General features: G+C 40.9%; 1 long non-coding RNA gene across 1 annotated transcript; it reads left to right on the top strand.

The window, feature by feature from the left end:
- Positions 1 to 10,032: 10,032 nt before the first annotated feature.
- Positions 10,033 to 14,500, top strand: LOC144455109 (uncharacterized). The gene is made up of 3 exons (XR_013483775.1): positions 10,033 to 10,177; positions 12,189 to 12,302; positions 12,749 to 14,500. It is a non-coding gene; the product is annotated as an uncharacterized LOC144455109 (long non-coding RNA).
- The last annotated feature ends 3,961 nt before the right edge of the window (positions 14,501 to 18,461 follow it).

Below are 18,461 nucleotides of genomic sequence, written 5' to 3'. Positions count from 1 at the left end.
TTTGGAGATGTCTTAGATCCATGCATTGCTGAGAAGAGCCAAGTCTATCAAAATCAGTCATCACACAACATGGCTGTTACTGTGTACAACGTTCTCCTGGTTCTGCTCACCTCACTTAGCATCAGCCCATACAAGTTTTTCCAGGTTTTTCTAAAGTCTGCCTGCTCATACCACAACTTATTCAGCCATTCCCCAATTGATGGGCATCCTCTCAATTTCCAATTCTTGGCCACCACGAAAAGAGCTACTATGAACATTTTTGTACATGTGGGTCCTTTTCCCATTTGTATGATCTCTTTGGGATATAGCCCTAGAAGTGCTATTGCTGGGTCAAAGGGCATGCACCAAACAGAAGATTTTATGGGAGATAGTTAGAAGCCATTGGAGTTAATTGAATAAGGGGGTTCCATAATCAGACCTTTACTTCTAGAAGATCAGTTTGGCAGGTGAGTGGAAGAGGAACTGGAGAGGGGAGAGACTTAAATGCTATGAGATAGACAGTGTAGAAAAAGAAAAGATAGCCTAGGTCAAAACTCTGAGGAATGTCCACAGATGTGAGATGTGATATGGATGATGAGCCAAATCCTTTGTTCCATATTTGTCCTTTGTTCTCGAAGAGGAAAAGTGATGCCGTAACTTGCAAGTGAATTGAATTTAAGGGAGGCAGGGCTGTGCAAAATCACCAGTACTCTAGAAGAGACAAAGAAAGAAGGCTGAGAAGGAGTGGTCAGAGGGGGAGGAGGAAAACCAGGAGACAGTAAGTATCGCTGAAATCCAGAGAGAAGACAATATCCAGAAGAGTTGTTAATGATGTCAAACACTTTAGATAATTGAGAAGGATTAAGACTGAGAAAAGACCCAGAAATTTGGCAAGTAAGAAATTACTGTAACTTAGATCATGGGCAAGTCAACTAAACTCTCTGAGCCTGTTTCATTGTATGTCAAATAATAACACTCAAACTGCTGCCTTCACTGTGAGGATAAGATGAAACAATATGTGTTAAATGTCAGCTATTCAAAGCCACAACTAGGGTGGAGTGATTAGGGCTTTCCCCCAGGGCACTGAATTTAGAGTGTGCTGACCACAGTTGTTCTTCAAGAGCACAAAAGCAACAGAGTTCAGTACTTAAGTCAGCAAGGATATACAAACACTCAAATGGATGCATGATCTCACACGTGGATGTGAGATCCTCCATTGACCCAGATACATCCATAACCTGTGCATCCTATGTGACTCTTATTCAGATCTTCGCATAAGTTTGCCACCAAATATGCTGGTGGCCTTTCCCAAGTTCTCCTCCCATTGTTAATGATACCAGGAGAGTCCACAGGTTATATCTTGGTAAAATTTTGCTCTCACACTGTGAGCAGCCCATCTGGTTTTTTGGTTTTTGTTTGGTTTTTTGTTTTGTTTTTGTTGTTTTTGGTCATCTCCCTCTCTGATAAAAACCTATACACCAGCTCTTTTTGAATGCTTTTGCCCTCTTAACAGCCCCACCATCTTTCTACTCACTCAAACTCTGCATCTTCTTCAACTCCTCATTCTAGTTCACCCCACCTATTCAATCTGGTGCAAAATTTTGTTATTTATACCACCACAATAAAAATCAGTGATGAAGAGAAACTGAGGCACAAAATTCTGGACTTGAGCATTTATTAGCAAGACTAGCAGTTACCAATAAGTGAGATCCCAACCTCCTCAGATTTTCAGTTTCACGATGCTTTAATATCTCTCACATCTGACCTCATCTCTCCACTCACACAACCCTAGTTTTTAGGTTCTTATCATCTCTTGCTTCAACTATTACTTGTTGTTGTTTGGTCATTTTCAGTTATGTCCATCTCTTCATCACCTCATTTGGGGTTTTTTGGCAAAGATACTAGAGTAGTTTGCCATTTCCTTCTCCAGCTCATTTTACAGATGAGGAAACTGAGGAAAAGAGGGTTAAAGTGACTCGCCCAAGGTCATACAGCTAGTAAGTATCTGAGGCTAAATTTGAACTCAGGAAGGTAAGTCTTCTTGATTCCAATCCCACCTTTCTATCCACTGCACCACTTAGATGCCCATACCTGCTAATGGCTTTCTCTCAAAGATTACCTTCTATTTACTCTATATATTTCTTGTACGTATATAGGTTTTACATGTTATCTCACACATTCTAATGTGAGCTCCTTGAGGACAGGGCCTGTCTTTAGTGCTTAGCACAGTAGCTGGCACATTGTACACATGTAATAAATGCTCATTGAATGACTGACTAACACTCCCAAGTCCCCAGTTATATTGTTGGTATTCATCACACAAGGTTGTCCATACAAGGGCTGTGCCTTTGCATAGGCTGAACCCCATGCCTGGAATGCACTTTTTACCTTTGCTTCTTCCAGTCCCTAGCTTCCTTCAAAGCTTAGTTCAGGCTACATGATTCTCATCCAGATCCCCCCAGCTGTCACTTCTTCCTCCACCAAAAAATTACCTTGTGATTACTTTGTATTTATACATATATATGTATAAATATATATATGTATATATACATATATTTATATGTACATATGTTATTTCCCCTGATAACATTCAAGGTCCTTGATGGCATAGAATATTTCATTTTTGACTTCGTATTCCCTGAACCTAATTTGGTACCTGTCAATAAATACTTGTTAATTATTTAATTGATGGATTATTCTTTGATGTCTTTGTTGATGCCCACCAATCAGGAAGATAGAATTGCAAGGAGGTCAAACAAAGGCAATTAAAAACAGCAAAAAAGTACCTCTACTCAAATGGATCTTTAAACTCACTAAGGATTTGGATCACAAACCTTCCATTCCTGCCCATCCCCCATGCCAGGTCTCTGTTGTGCTGTGAAGGTGACCTTAGGTTCTTGAAGGCGATGCCAAGAAAAGGCAGGCTCTTTCAGATTCTTCCATGCTGGAAAAACTTCAAATTCCATCGTAAGCAATCGAGCAAGTTTGATTTCTGAGGACTAGCCTAGCTAAGTATGGAGAGGCTCATTGTCAGCAGACTGGTCGCTCAGTGATGAATTCTTTGGCCATCACTACCCATGAAAAATAGCCGAAGGGACACCTTTACCCTTCAGCTCTTCAAATCAGATGAGGTTTTGGGAAATGAGATTATGAAGAAAAGTTACTACCAAATGACACCAGTCATCTAATTCTTTCATTAGCAAAAATTCGTCAGGCAACATCACCCTTAGCAGAAGGCTTAAAAACAAAACAAAACAAAAAAACACATGAAGGAGTAGTCATTGTATCACACTGAGTCATGTTCTTTCAAAGACTGTCTTACTAATGTGAAACTATGCTTAATATGAATGTATAAGTAAAGCCTCTATCACATTGCATGATATCTTGGGGAGGGGGGAAGAGAAGGAGGAGAAGAAAATTGAAAACTCAAAATCTTATGGAAGTGAATGTTGAAAACTTAAAATAAATAAATTAATTATTATTTTAAAAAAATAAAAGAGAGAGAATCCAAAATCCAAAATCAAATTCCCCCCTTGGTCTTCTTCACAAATAGTAAAGAAAGGGGAAGTACATTAAGTCACTCTGAATGAGTTTTCAAGTAGGAGAAAGAACATAATTCACAGCAATTTTTATGTGTACAAACCCTTTATCTAAGTTTGAAAATGTATTACCATCATACTTGAGGCCTAACTACCTTATTAGAAACAGTTGAATTAGTTCATGTTAAAACAGTCTCATATCACTGAAAACTTTTAATTAGGAAAAACCTTCATATTTTTATAAAAAATCTTTCTATTTCTAAATTTTTCTAACTCCCCCCTTACTAAGACACTATCCCAGATCATTCTAAAAGAATGAGCTACTTCAAGGACTTAACCTTAAAGTATTTGCTCTTTTGATCACTGATTTATGTACACTAGAAAACTTCGTAAATAGAATCAATAAACCATATCTTAATTGTGAAAAAAACAAAACAAAACAAACTTAGTCTTATAAGCAAGGGCCACAAATTTCTAAAAGATTCTGACTTGAAAACTGGTTCTCTGACTTTGGCCAGAATGCAGAAGATGGCAAATTGAATGGACATTTTTGCAAAATGTTTGCAGCCATCCTGGTCCTGTGCAATAATGAGAAGATAAACAAAAAATAACAAAACATGGAATGGGTCCTATCACCACTGGGACTAGCACACAAACAAGCAACAATTACAAAATAGCAATGCAAAATTTAATTTCAAATTAAAGCAATTATTTTCCCTTTCATAACTGAAGAAATAAATATAATTTTCAGACACTGAGCAGGCCGAAAGAAATGATACTTATATCCTAATTAGAGTAATTTTCCAACATAGGGACTATAGACTCCTAGGAGTTATTATAGGGGTCCACAAATAAGCAAATGTTATATAGATCAAAAACAATTTTTAAATTCTCATACATATATGTGACGGGAATAATCAAGAGAACCTTCTGATCTTCTGTTCTGGGACACCTCCAAAGGAGTTAGGCATACATTCTTGTCCTTTTCACTGACAACACTCCCTGATCACATATACTTATTAGTATTTTCCAAATGGTTCCCTAATTAAATGTCATTATTATTTTCCAAATAGATTCACTGTTATGAATACTAAAATATAAATTAATGTAAAAGTATCATTGAATTTATAGTAGTTTTTATCATTATATATTTTTCTTAATCAATAAGTACTAATGGTATTGTTACTATCACATTAATTTTTTTTTACATTAAAAAGTGATCCTCCCAACAAAAAGTTCAGGAGACTCTTACCCAGTTCAAATCCATCATTTTACAGATGATAAACCTTCATATTAGACCCAGGAAGGTGGTCCTCAGGCACGGTCAACTAAAAGGAGTGTCTTCTTATTGGGGAATGGCTGAACAGAAATTGTGGCATATGAATTAATGGAATATTATTGTGCTGTAAGAAACGATGAAGTAGGGATGGCTAGGTGGCACAGCAGATAGCACACTGGCCCTGGAGTCAGGAGGACCTGAGTTCAAATGTGGCCTCAGACCAAAAACTTGACACTTAACTAGTTGTGTGACCCTGGGCAAATCACTTAACTCCAACTGCCTAAAAGAAAATTAAGAAATGATGAAATAAACAATTTCAGAGGAAACTTGGAAAACTTCTGTGAACTGATGCTGAGTATAATGAGCAGAACTAGGATATCAATGTATTTAATTATGAAAACATTCTGGAGGAAAACAATTTTGAAAGATTTTGGAACTCTAATTAATGCAATGATATTAGTCTAAAAGAATGGAGATGGATTATGGCCTTCACCTCCTGACATTTAAGGGATGAACTTAAAATGTAGAAAGAGACATGCATTTTTGGGCTTGGCTAATGTGGAAATATGTTTTGCTGGACTCTGTAGCTATAATATTAAAGGTTTTATTTTTGTTTCTTTTTAATTGTGCAGTTTAGGGGTGGGGAAAAGAGGTAGAGGTAAGGACAGGTTAATTTTTTTAAGCCTGTCAATTGAAATAAATTAAACGTTAAAAAAAAATAAAATAAGTAGAGATTCTGAAAAATCTGCCTGTGCAGACTTGCTCAGTGTGTTAAGAAGACGTGTGAGGATTAAAGACAGAGTGGAACAAATGTCAGTTTGCTGCCTTGTGGCCTTGCCTTTTCTCTTCTGTGGAAGATGCACACCTCTCCAAGCGACGCTGCAGTGGCTAGACAGGTGGCCTCCCCCATTCTGGATCGCTGAGGCTTCTTGGCCTGGCCCTCCATTGCTCAACCACAGTCCCATGTTGTTCTAACACTGGGCCTCTAACCCCAGGGGCCTTCTTTTGGCAGCCGTCCCTAGGAATTGAATTTCTTTTCCTGAAACTTAAAAGTTATCAGCTCAGCCTATCCCAGTTCTCAGGCTATGGGCAGAAGTGAACTTGTTTTCCTTCTGTGGTCCTTCATTCTAGTGAAGTTTTCTCTACGGCCCCTGGAAGTTCAACTTGAGTGGTTTTGCTTATTTTCGGCCTTGTTTCTGTTTCTTGGGTTCTGTGATAAACAGATTATGAAAATAATAATAAACAGATTACAAAATGCCCATCAAGTTCACATATTGCCCCAAGTTAGGCTTAGCCTATGAACTCTAAGAGTCAAGAGACCTGCCGAAATTGGGGCTGAGATCAGAATTGATCCTTACCCTAAAGTTTGGCCTTTGTAAATCCATAGTTACATTAAGTTCCTGCTTAAGAAAGCAAGCCACAACTCTAAAGTCTCAATTTATGCTCCTGAATGTACGCAGAAGGAAAGAAATAGAAAAGTTAAGCAGATAAAGCAAACTTTTGTTTACCAAATGATCCATCTTGCGAGGTTTTCCATTCTGCTTTTGCTGTCTTCTTTTTGGTCTGTCTTGATAATAGCAGTAGTTAATGTTCTTTCTACACACCACACTTTATATGCACCAGCAGGGCCTCATGAAACTTCGGGCAGCATCTCTAGACAGCCCTGTCTCCCATGTTACCTCTTCCTGCCCAACCCAGAAACAAGGAAAGTCAGAGAGATGGAAGGGACTAGAGGAAGACATCACAAGGTTTCATGTGCTTGGAGCTAGCAGTGACCTCAAAGGTCATGTTGTCTAACCCCTTCATTTTACAGATGAGGAAATAGGCCTGGGTAGGGGATGGATGTCCTTTTTTCAAGGTCTTATACCCAGAAAGTGACCAAGTAGGGATCCAAATAAAGATCTGACTTAGGCTGCTAAGCGGCCATTAAGGTAAGGAGTGATGAGCCTGGAGTCAGAAAGACCTGCCTCAGACACTTGCTAGCTATGTGTCCCTGGGCAAGCCTCTGTTTGCCTCATTTTCCTCAACTGTAAAATGGGAATTATGACAGTACCTACCTCACAGAATTATTATGAGGATCAAATGAGACATTTGTGAAGCACTTAGCATAATGCTTGGCACATAGTAGTTGCTCCATAAATGTTTATTCCCTCCCTTGACTCTCCTGATTCCAACTGATTTCAGTTTGTTGGTAGGAGTAAGGCATTATGGTAGACACTGGGGATATATTGATGAGCAATGTCCCCACCTATAAGGGGTACAGCATGTACTCAGATAATTATACCAGAGAAGAAATGATAGAGACAAAGGAGATATCCCAGTAAAGTTCTCTAAGAAAATTTGATGAGGAAGAAAATGCATTTAACTCTTTAGGAAAATAAACCAAGGGAAGCTCACTTTTCTACCCAATGAATCAATCAAAATGCATTTAAGTACTTACTATGTGCCAGGCACCGTGCTATATTCTGGATATACAAAGAAAACAGAGTAGTATGTGAGGAACAGGAAGGAGGTTAGTATGGTAGTATGGCTGGACCCCGGAGAGCAGCAAGGGAAGTGATGCGTAAGAAGGCTGGAAAGGCAGGAAGAAACCAAGTTGTTTGGTGCCAGAGTTAGAGCTGCCAAGACGGTGTGTCACAAAGAATTCATGGCTGTAGAAGATGAAACATAGGACAGGCTTATAGAATGCAGCAATTTGGAGAAGGTACTATCTCCATCTAATGGTGTTTTAATGAGTACAACCACCAAACTGTCTAGTAAACACTGTAGATGCTCAGCATTGAACAAGAGGCACCATCTTGGTTGAATCACTGCTAGGAGGAAAACTTAACCTAAGGCAAATCTTTAATGGGCTAAGAACACAATTTGTCCTTCAAATCTTTTGAGGTAGAGTGACTGCTTTCATAGACTCATAAGATGTAGAGCTGGAATTTAGAATTTAGGAATAATCTAATCGAGGAGTTCCTAATCTTTTTTGTATCATGGACCCCTTTGGAGGTCTGGTAAAGCTTGTGGACCTCTTTTCAGAATAACAATTTTTAAAAAATATACATAACTACAAAGGAAACAAATTATATTGACATGTGCTTATCAAAATATTTTAAAAAACAAGGTCACAGACCCCAGGTTAAGAGCTGTGATCTAATCCATTGTTTTCTTTGTATAGATAATGATAACATTTCACCTGTCTTTAGTGCTTTTTCCTTAGGATACCCTTCCCCAGAGGGCCAGAGTGATGGCTGACATTTGCTATAGTATTTTAAGGTTTGCAATGAGCTTTTGCTTCTATTTCCTCATCTGAGCAGACCTCGTGTTACAAATAAAGAAACCAAACTCTGAAGATCAGAGCCTAATCTAGCCAGACCTATCTCCTCCTGTTCCTTGGCACATACACCTTGCTCCAGCCAAACTGGGCTGCTCACTGTTCCCTGCACACCCTGGGCTTTCCTACCCTGGAGTCTTTGCTTATGCTAGTCCCTTCACCTGGAATACCCTCACCTAATCACCAAATGCTCCCCAGAATCTGATAGAGCTCTCCCGTCCCATTTCCGCCCCCCCCACCCCGGGCAAATGCTAGCTGCTCCACAAAGTGTGCCCTGGTCCTTTAACCCAGATGGAGTCATCTGTACACTCTGTTCTGTGCCCACACAGGATGCCGTTTCTGCCTCCCATATAATTTACTGTATTTTTCTTTGTGTAATCCTTATCGAGATACTCATCTCATTGCTACAGGCAAGAAGGAAGAGCTGGCAGAACTAGGGTAGAATCCTGATTCTTCTCATTTCTGACTGAGGGCCGCTAGGTGGAGCAGTGGACCGAGTAGTGGGCCTGTAGTCAGGAAGACTCATCCTCCTGTTCAAATCCCACCTCAGATATTTACTAGCTGTGTGCTTCTGGGCAAGTCACTTAACTCAGTTTTCCTCGTCTGTAAAATGAGCGGGAGAAGGAAATGGCAAACCACTCCAGTGTCTTTGCCAAGAAACCCCAAATGGGGTCACAAAAAGTCAGACACAACTGAACACTATAATAGGAGTTGGGACTGGACTTAGGATTTCACTCTGTCAGTGCAGGTTAGCACTTTCTTTTTGACTTAGAGTCTTAGAGAGCTGCTTAAAGCACTAAGTTAATGACTGGTCACACAGCTGATGTCAAAAGTGGGTCTTGACCCCAGATCCTCCTTGCTAATCTAAGTTTCTTCTTACTATCTGTATGACCTCGGTCAGATAACTTTACTCCTGGGCCTCAATTTCCACTTGGGCAAAATGAGTTTGTTGAAATAGATGATCTCTTTCAGCATTAAATTCCTACTGCTAGCTTACATTTGTGTAGGCTTTTAAGGTTTGCAAATAACTTTACAAATATTATCTCATCTGATCCTTCACAACAGCCTCTCAAGGTAGGTGCTATTATTACCCACGCTTTACGGTTGAAGAAAACAGAGGCCAAGTTTGGCCAGGGTCACACAGATAGGAAGTGTCTGAGGCCAAATATGAACCCAGGACTTCCTAACTGCAGGGCCAGCCCTCTATCCAGTGAGGTGCCTGAGTCTTACCTACCTTTGTTTTTTTTTTTTTTTTAACGAGGCCATTCTCTACCTCATTTCTTACCTACCCTTAATCACTGAATAGGCATCAAACTGAGACCTGTTGAAGACCTTAGCTTGAAAAGGTCAAGGTCTCCCACTGCAGCCTGGGCCATCTTCAATTGTTCTCATAGATATCTAGCCACTGGACCCAGATGGCTCTGGGCAGGAGAGAGTGAAGCTGGTGACTTTGCACAGCCCTCCCTCACTTAAATCCGGTTCACTTGCATGTCTTGGTATCGCCTCCCTGATGTCAAGGTCCTCTTCCAGAAGGAAGGACAAACAGCAGCACCTTTGTTCCATGTCCCAACTTTCTCTACTCCCCTGCTCCCACCCTACCCATTCACCCAGCCCCCACTGCACAAAGTAAATGCTCAATAAATATTTGTTGATGTGAATTGATGAAGTGAGGAAGCAGAATAAAAATGCTAGGGTGGGGAAGGGAAGGCAGGGGACAGAGCTAAGTTTGGGGCCACATTTCCTTGCCGGATGTTTCCTTAAGCCCAAGGGGCAGCACTTGATACAAGGGTTTTAGACAAAGTGACATAAAAAGTGACACATGATCCTGAAGATCTGTCATAAAATATCGGTGTCATATGCTTTGTAAGGAGAAAATACAGGAAGCTTGATATTTAGCAGAAAACTTCCAGCTGGACAGTGATGGTGAGCACCATGTGACTGGACCTCTGCAGAGCCTGGGGTCCTTGGAACAGGCCTAAGGGGCTGTCCTGTTCTCTGGAGCTGCTTACCAGCCATTGACCTACCAAGAAAACTCAGGAGGGACTCCATGACAGTCAGGTGAGCCAAAGTCATGGAAACTGGGCAGAGTGCAAAGGAAATCTGACCATGGGAAAATAAGTCTTGTGTGATTAATGGGAAAAATTAATGTGACCCACATCTCCCAACTTTCCTTTCTTTCTATGGCACTGTTGTGCTGAGATATATTGTAGCCTGTGCCAAGCAAGGAAGGATGGATTTCTTAGCCTTGTCCACCTTTTATAATAGGAATATGAACTGAAAGGGATGAGATTGCCTCCAGATGCCTCATTTTACTGATGAAACTAGGTGGCTCAATGGGTAGCATGCTGGCCTTGGGATCAGGAAGGCCTGAATTCAAGTCCAGCCTCAGATACTTACTAGCTGTGTTACCCTGGGCAAATCACTTAACCTTGTTTGCCTCAGTTTCCTCATCTGTAAAATGAGCAGTATCTTAGCCAAGAAAATTCCAAAGAGCTTCATAAAGAGTTGAAGAGTTGGACATGACTTAACAATACAGATGAAGAAACTGTATGAAGATGAAGATACTTAGGATAACTAAATATCCCAGGTAGCTGAGACTGGCTACGTTTGGTCATGAATCCAGGGCTATTTTTACTAAGATACCACTTTGCCTTTCTTAAATCAGACCCACCCCACCCCACCCAAAACTCCAGGACAAAGCCTGAAGCAAACTCTGCCCTTACCATACCCCAGGACAGGGCCTAGCCTTATCTGTCACAAGACTTAGCCCTTTAAACTTTACTTTAAACACTGTCCGGACAACGTTTGGTTAAGTTGGTAAGTGCTAGAAGCATTATTAACTGAAGTTTACTGATAAGGTAACTGAGGCTCAGAGATGTTTAGTGACCAGCCTAAGGTCACACTGGCTAATAAATGGAGCCAGAACTAAAATCTTGGACTCCAAATTCTCTGCTCTTACCCCTAAGCTATGCCTTCCTTCTCTGGGGTGCTGAGCCTATGCCCAGGGTCTGAGTCATTTTAAGTGGGAGGGGAGGCTTAAGGAAAATGTTGTGAGGGTGTGTTGATTTATTTTGCTTGACTTTACTTATTTGTTAGAAGTACTGCAAATATTTAACAATTGGCTGATGGAAATAGAGGGGAAATGTACACAGGACATACTTTTAAGTTTAATCTTCATGATTAACATTTTCTTCGTCACTTTTTAAAGCCTACATAATAATAAAACAATAAATCAAGCCCTAATTTGTAACTTAAAGATTTCTAAGATATATATGCTCACGCTGAAAATTTAACAAGCTCATCAGAAGCTCATCAGAGCTGCCTCCTACATACCCCTGGAAGGAAAGGATTCTGTGGGGGAGGAAAGGCATTTTGGGTAGTGATAGCAATGCAAAAGAAAAAAGAAATGAAATGAAATGAAAGAAAAGAAAGAAAAAAGAGTGACAAAGAAATGTTTTAAAACTACAGTGAAAAGAACTTTCCAAAGACAAGCTGAATAGGTTTGTTCCTCCCTGGTTTTAATATACTTTTTAAAAGGGATTAAATATGCATGCTGAAATAACAGAAGTTGGGGCAGCTAGATGGCTCCAGCCTTGGAGTTAGGAGGACCTGTGTTCAAATCTAAATTCAGATACTTAACACTTACCTGCTATGTGACCCTGGGCAAGTCACTAAACCCTATTGCCTCACCAAAAAAAAAAATAAAGTAAGAAATAAAATCACAGAAGTTCACTTTCCTGCACAATTCTCTTTTCTGTTCTTCCTTGTATAGTAGATAGCATTTGTTGATGTTTAAGTTCATGATTAAAAAAGAAAAAATATATTTTTTAAAGAAGAAAATGTTTACGCGGTCTTCCTGTCCTCCCCTCCCCCCAACCTATCCATTACTAGTCAACCAACAAATATTTATTAAATGCCTGTTATGTGCTTGGCAATGTGTTAAGGAAACTAACACAAAAATGAAACAGTTCCTGTCCTCCAGAAGCTTATATTCTATCAGGGGAAACAATATGTATACAAACACATGAGTATATGCAAGATATATTCACAAATTTCTTTTGTTTCTCAGTTGTGTCCCACTCTTCATGACCCCATTTGGGGTTTTCTTGGCAAAGATACTGGAGTGCTTTGTCATTTCCTTCTCCAGCTCATTCTACAGATGAGGAAACTGAGACAAACAGGGGTAAGTGACTTGTCCAGGATCACATAGCTAGTAGGAGTCTGAGGCCAGATTTGAAGTCAGGTCTTCCTGAGTCCAGGCTGGGCTGTCCCATCTACCTGCCCCCACACAAAGTAAATACCAATTCAGAAATGGGAGGGAATCAGGAAAAGGCTTCACAAAGGAAATGCTGCCTGGGCTGAGCTTTGAAGAAAGACAGGCTTTCTGAGAAACAAAGAAAAAAAGGGGGGGGTCAGGGGAGAGTATTCCAGGTATCTGGACAGCCTGGGTAAAGGTATGGTGTAGGAAATACAGTGTTTTGTGTAAGAAAGAGCAAGTATGTCTGTCTGGCTCCTCCACAGAGGGTGTGAAGGGGAGTAATGTGAAATAAGCCTGGAAAGGGAGACTGGAGTGAAGGTAAATGTGAAGAGCTTTCAATGCCTAACAGGAGTTTGTATCTGATCCTACAGGGAGTCATTGGAACCAAGCAGCTCCTCCTGCCTGGCCTCCGTCTGAGGGCCACCTGCCCAGGCCGGGGAGCTACCTGGCTGGATCCCAGCTGGAAGCTGTCTGCACAAAATGCCCCTCTTCCTCTCCAGCAAAGCACCATCCCTTGTTTATAGTGCGAGAGGCGAGATGGCCTCGGCCCTGGAGATCTCGAGCAGATGTTGCAACGTGTTCCTTGACCTTTGGCAGAGATTAAATCTCTCCCTCCTCTAGGCAGCATTTCAAGGACGGTGTTTGCACCACACTTGCTGAGCCCCTAGGGTGCTGGGGGGGATGCCTTCCTCCAAACTTGGCTTCTAGGAGAGGCACCCCCGAGATTCTGCGTGGCCCCAGGACCCTCTCCAGACCTCTACCCAACTCCAAGGAAGGGAATGGATGAGACCTCTCCTTTTCAAAGGTCATGCCTATCAGGTGGTTACAACAACAAAAGCTGACGGTCTAATCCTATGGCCCTCCCAGCTCCATCCACTGGATCATTCTTCCCAAACCCGAGCTGGCAGAGCTGTGATGAGTTGCTGTTTCATAAGCCATCAGCACAATATGTCACCTGCTCCTTCCATATCCTCCCCCTCCCCCTTGGAGGAAGGATTAGACCTATCAGCTCATCTTTCCACAGGGCTCTCTGATTAGCCTGGCCACAGTGGCTTACAAAATGCTGAAAAACAAGTTGAAGTGGGAATGGGTGCCAGCAGCTGGGCATTAACTTCCTGTTAACTGTGTCTTGGGAGTTGTCACTGAGGGGGACACTGCTAGGCAATCAGAAACCTCATCCCCTCCACCCTTTTCCTGCCCCTTCCGGAGGAGGTCTCCTCCTCCCAGCAGGTGCTCTCAGGCTGCCACTTAGCAACACCCCCCCAACCCCAGGAGCTTCTGGGCACCCCTTTCCACCCACCCCATCACCACCAACTCAATCTAATGGCACAGTGCATAGAGTGCTGGAGAAAGCCTGTCTCCACTTTTTACTAGCTTATGACTCTGCCCAAGTCACCCAACCCCTGCCTGCCTCCATTTCCTCATCTGTAAAATGGGGATAATAATAGCATCTACTTCCCAGGGTTGACGTGCCCCTCAAATGAAATAATATATGCAGAGAGAGCACTTGGCAAATCTTAAAGCGTTATAGAAATGCTAGTTTATTTGTTTCTATGTTTTACATCCTTGATATAAACAAAAACTTACCTGTCCTGTATCTCTTTTCTCAGCATTCCAGACCATTAAAGCTGGAAGGACCTAAAAGATCATCTAAGCCAACCCCCTAATTCTACATAGGAGAAAATTGAAGTTCGAGGTGGTAAAAAGTGACCCCGTTCAAAGTTGCAAGGGTAGTTAGTGACAGAGCAGAACTCCCTTGTTTGCAAAGGCAATGGTTTTTGGGGTTTTTTTTTCTTTTCATGAAACCCAGATGCCAACTCATTGCTTTCTGAAGTGACACACAGATGGCTAATTGGATTAATGGCACACCCACAGAATGTTCAAACTAGAAGGGATTTAGAAATCCCCTAAATCATAATGATCATGGGAGTTTGAAGGAAGTTTAGAGATCATCTAATCATTAGATTGTAAGGGACTGTCTTTTACCACATATAGTAGATGCTTAATAAAGACTGAGTGATTGATCATCTATTCCAATTTCCTCATTTTACAGATGAAGAAACCCTGAACATGTTTAAGTGACTTGCCCAACATCAGAGAGAGAGAGAGAGAGAGAGAGAGAGAGAGAGAGAGAGAGAGAGAGAGAGAGAGAGAAGAAGAGAGAGAGAGAGAGAGAGAGAGAAAGAGAGAGCACAAACCTAGCAGAGATCAGGCTTTCCATCTCACCAGCTTGCCTCATTTCCTTTGCTGGGAAATTGCAGGTTAACAGGAGCCATCTGGAGACTGTCTTATGTTAATAGAAGGGATTTCAAGGGTAGAAATGCCAGGAGCCATCACAATTCAATTCAATAAACAATTATTAAGAACCTACTATGTACCAGGCTCTGTGCTAAGGGCTGGGGATACAAAAAGAGGCAAAAGACAGTTCTTACCCTCAAGGAGCTTATGGTCTAATAAGGAAGAGGGAAACATGTAAACAAATAAAATGCAGAGCCAAGCTAGATATAGAGTAAATAGGAAATAATGAACAGAAGGAAGGGACTGGGATTTAGAGGGGTTGGGGAAAGCTTCCTGAGGGAGGTGGGATTTTAGTTGGAACTTAAAGGAAGCTAGGGAGGTCAGTAGTCTAAGTGAAGGAGAGAGAGAGAGAGAGCACTTCAGACATGGCAAATGCCCAGAGAGAATGTCTGGAGCAGAGAATTAAGGCATCCAAATAGAGGAGGAAGGTATTGGGGGCAGCAAGGTCTTTGAGATGCCTTTCAAAAGAGGTGAAGAGTCAGGAGGACCTGAGTTCGATTCTGGCCTCAGACACTTAGCTGTGTGACCTTGAGCAAGTCACCTAACCCAGATTGCCTCAAAAAAAAAAAAAGAGGTTAAGAGTACTAGTACAATTCTTTATATAGATCTGAGGTAGGACCTGACCCAACATCATCTTCTATGATACCTCCCTCATCAATGACAATAATCGCTTACATTTGTATATAACTTTACAGATTATGAATCCCTTTCACATGTACAATGTCATTTGACCTTCACAGCCACTTTATAAAGCAGATACCCTCTTTGGGATAGGTGCAAGTCCTTCCCCAGACATACACTAGCTTTGTAAGGTTGGTTAAATTTAAGCCCTTTTAAAGAAGTACCTCAAAGACCTTTCTGCCTCAAAATCTTTCTCCCTTTAAGAACAGTGTCTAGACATCTTCCTATGCTGTCTATTAGATGTCTCATGCTATCAGGATAGAGAACAAACAGGCCTTGGAACCAGAGAAACCTGGGTTTCAATGTCAACTCTGCTACATTTTGGCCGTGTGACCCTAGGCAAGTTGCCTAGATTCCAGGAGCTGTTGTCTATTTGCACCAGTGGAAGGCGGTTTCCTCTAGAAGTTGCTTTGGCCAGTGAACTCACAGGTCCCATCCATATCCTTTGTTGTCTATGTATAGGCTAATATGTAACTACATCATTCTTTGCTGAATGAATGAAGCTGAAGGGAGGAGGAAGCAGCTCTGAACATTGATTCTTTGTAAGTTTTAATGAGGTTGAATGGTGTGAACAATTATAATTAAACAAATATCTGTTCTAAGGGGATGTGGGTGAGCATTGTTGTTGAATGGAAAGAGAACTCAGTGCTCTGAAAAAGTTGTTACCAAAAGTATATGTTGAAAACTAAAAATAAATAAATAAATTTTTTTTAAAAAGATACATTTTTATGCCCCCCCAACCAAAAAAGTTGTTACCAGTAGCAAATACTTATACATTTTGCAAAGATGACCCACCCCTAGCAGCCAGTTTTCCCATTAGTTTTTTAAAAGTGTGATCAAATAATCATGATATGTGACCAACATAGTATGGAGTTTATTGTTTCTAACCAAATAAAGCTTACAGGGGCAGCTAGGTGGAGCAGTGGGATAGAGCACTGGCCCTGGATTCTGGAGGACTTGAGTTCAAATCTGGCCTCAGACACATAACACTTACTAGCTGTGTGACCCTGGGCAAGTCACTTAACCCCATTGCCTATCCTTAAGAAAAAAAAAAGGAATACCAAATAAAACTTACAAAGTTTGATACACAGTAAATGATCCACATAAGCCTCAGTTATGGGTAACGTCAGCCAGTAGGTCAAGAAGCAGTTAAAAAGCACATTTACTATGTGCTGGGCATTGTGCTAACTGCAGAGATACAAATAAAAGCAAAAATATGGCCCCTGTCCTCAAAACCCCCCCATTCTAATGGGGGAGACAGCATGCAAATAACCATATATGCACAAAATGGAAGCTAAAGTCATGAAGAGGGAGAAGGAAAGGAAAGTTTGGGGACCAGGAAAGGCACCCTACAAAAGGTGAGATTTGGGGGCAGCTAGGTGGTGCAGTGGATAGAGCACTGAGGAATTAAGTTCAAATCCAACCTTAGACACATACTAGCTATGTGACCCTGGACAAGTCACTTAACCATAATTGCCACCTTAGGGGAGAAAAAAAAAAGGTTAGATTTGAGTTAAGTCTTGAAGGAAGACAGGCAAGACGTCCTTATTGGTTGCCATACCTCTTTCAAAGGGTTGTTGAGAAGGTCAAATGACATAATATATGTGAAAGAGTTTTAAAAACTATAAAGCCCCAGATAAATGTAATTATTATCATTGATTGGGGGTGGAGATTGTAGTAGATGTAGTGCTGGACTTGGAGTCAGAAAGACTTGGATTCGAATCCCAGTGAAGACACTTAGAAGATGTGTGACCTTGGGCAAATCACACTTGCTAAGCCTCAGTCTCTTCATTTATAAAATGGGTATAATAATTGTACCTACTTTGATAGATTATTGTGATAGTCAAATGTGAAAAAATGAAGTGCTTTGCAAACCTTTAAACCTGGATAAACACCAGCTATCATCATTATTTGGTTGTTAAGAGGTCTCTTTGGCTCCTAAGGGAAGAGGCCACATAACTAGGAAAGATAGGCTGAAGCTGGAAGAAAAACATTGCCTACTTCTGGATTTTACCTGGGGCTTGCTTTCTCTATCCTCACCTGTGTCCAGAGGGAATGTCATGCCCTTCATTCTCATGCCTGAGTGCATGGATCTTTAGCAGGTTTATCTCTGACCTTAACCCCAAGAGGGCTCCTCCTTCCATAGGCTCCCAAGGGGAAATTAGATTCTATCCGAGCCTCCTAGGAGACATGAAAGCCCGATAGCTCTTCAGCTCCCAGGCTCTGCCACACTAAATAGGTTCAGCAATTTTATTTATTTTTTTAGACAATTAGGGTTAAGTGATTTGCCCAGGGTCACACAGCTAGTAAGTGTCAAGTATTTGATCTGAGGTCACATTTGAACTCAGGTCCTCCTGACTTCAGGGCCAGTGTTCTATCCACTGAGCCACCTAGCTGCCTGGGTTCACCAATTTTTGATAATAATTTTCTCCTACTAGATTTTGAACTGAATGTAGTAAAGGCCAATCCAGAAGGGAGGGTCTTTATAGACCTCTAACTCCTGCTTATTTGTTCCTCTTTAAAAAACACCTTTAGAGGACATTTCATTAGCTCTGCCTCCCCTATCCCTCCTTTAAATCTATGATTATATGATTTTTTTTTATCAGTTCCACTTGTATGGCTAATCACCTGGCAGCCATTATTAGCTATTAGATTATTTAGTGGGTTTTCATTTTCAGTTTTTAGAAAACTTTTTTTTTCTCATTAGAAAGTTGAGCCTGGAAAGAACCACAAAAGGCCATTTAGTTCACCCCCAGCTGGGGAAAAGATAGAAAGTTTATCTCCTTTTTTTTCTTTATTTTAAGTACATTTTTATTGATCTGTTGTTTTAACATTGCCTAAATTACCCCCATATTTCTCCTCTTACTCTCTCCTCCACCTTGAGCCATCCATTATAATAAATAACTTTTTGAAATAAAAAGAGGAAGAGAAAAAATCAACAACACCTATCAAAACGTAGGAAAAAAATCTGACAATATACGCAAGGTTCCACACCCATGCATTCCTTTGTCCCATCTCTGCAAAAAAAAAAAAAGAAGAGGCATCTTCTCATATCTCATATCTTCCTTTAGTCATGCTTGCTTTTTGTAATTTTGCAAATTCACT

This window comes from Phascolarctos cinereus, unplaced genomic scaffold, assembly GCF_003287225.1.
Source record: "Phascolarctos cinereus isolate Bilbo 61053 unplaced genomic scaffold, phaCin_HiC Scaffold_9;HRSCAF=440, whole genome shotgun sequence".
Taxonomy (NCBI): domain Eukaryota; kingdom Metazoa; phylum Chordata; class Mammalia; order Diprotodontia; family Phascolarctidae; genus Phascolarctos; species Phascolarctos cinereus.
This window is presented reverse-complemented; position numbering and strand designations above follow the sequence as displayed.